This window comes from Ornithorhynchus anatinus, chromosome 14, assembly GCF_004115215.2.
Source record: "Ornithorhynchus anatinus isolate Pmale09 chromosome 14, mOrnAna1.pri.v4, whole genome shotgun sequence".
Classification (NCBI taxonomy): Eukaryota; Metazoa; Chordata; class Mammalia; order Monotremata; family Ornithorhynchidae; genus Ornithorhynchus; species Ornithorhynchus anatinus.
Window position 1 is genome coordinate 36708852 of NC_041741.1, and position 1228 is coordinate 36710079.

A 1228-nucleotide genomic window follows, 5' to 3' on the forward strand; every position below is an offset into this window, starting at 1 on the left:
GACCTCGTGGCGCAACGGTAGCGCGTCTGACTCCAGATCAGAAGGCTGCGTGTTCGAATCACGTCGGGGTCAAGGCTTTTTAACCCCCCCCCCCTGCCGGCCGCCCTTAGCCACCCTCCATCGTTTTAATATCAGCGGCGATCGCCCTCGTTATTCTCCCCTGCATCATTTCATAATGAGTAATGAAACAAATCCCTCCTGAAAAAGGAGGGATAAGGCATTTTAGGAGTAACCGCAATCGCCCTCTTCTAAATCGCCTTAATTCGTTTTCGCCCTGAAAAAGGAGGGAATAAGGCATTTTAGTAGTAGCCGCAATCGCCCTCTTCTGTGAATCGCCTTATTCTCAACCTGAAAAAGGAGGGAATAAGGCATTTTAATAGTAGCTCCACTCGCCCCCTTCTGAATCGCCTTAATTATTCTCACCCTGAAAAAGAGGGAATAAGGCATTTTAGTAGTAGCCCCAGTAGCCCTCTTCTGAATCGCCTTATTCTCACCCTGAAAAAGGAGGGAACAAGGCATTTTAGTAGTAGCCCCAATCGCCCTCTTCTAAATCGCCTTAATTATTCTCAACCTGAAAAAGGAGGGAATAAGGCATTTTAATAGTAGCTCCACTCGCCCCCTTCTGAATCGCCTTAATTATTCTCACCCTGAAAAAGAGGGAATAAGGCATTTTAGTAGTAGCCCCAGTAGCCCTCTTCTGAATCGCCTTATTCTCACCCTGAAAAAGGAGGGAACAAGGCATTTTAGTAGTAGCCCCAATCGCCCTCTTCTAAATCGCCTTAATTATTCTCAACCTGAAAAAGGAGGGAATAAGGCATTTTAGTTGTAGCCCCAATCACCCTCTTCTGAATCACCTTATTCTCAACCTGAAAAAGGAGGGATAAGTCATTTTGTTATTGACAGCAATCGCCGTCTTCTGAATGACCTGAATTATTCTCAACCTGAAGAACTAGGAAGAAAAAGAGAAATATGTTTATATCTCTCAGCAATCATTCACTGGTCAGACACCCACCACTCTTAACTGATGAAATACTCTATTTGGCTTTAGATCTGCTCTAAGATGACCTTATTTGGCGCTTCCCTCAAAACAGTGCTTGGCACATACTAAGAGCTTAACAAATATTATTACTATTATTCAAAGAAACCTTCCTACAGATATCAAGCCTATTTTAGAGCAGATGTCTGCAGTGTGCAACATGGTCTTCAGAGAGTCTTTGTGATGACATGA

General features: G+C 43.8%; 1 non-coding gene across 1 annotated transcript; it reads left to right on the forward strand.

Moving 5' to 3' along the window:
- TRNAW-CCA lies at nucleotides 1–72 on the forward strand. Its single transcript has one exon. It is a non-coding gene; the product is annotated as a tRNA-Trp (tRNA).
- Nucleotides 73–1228: the final 1156 nt, after the last annotated feature.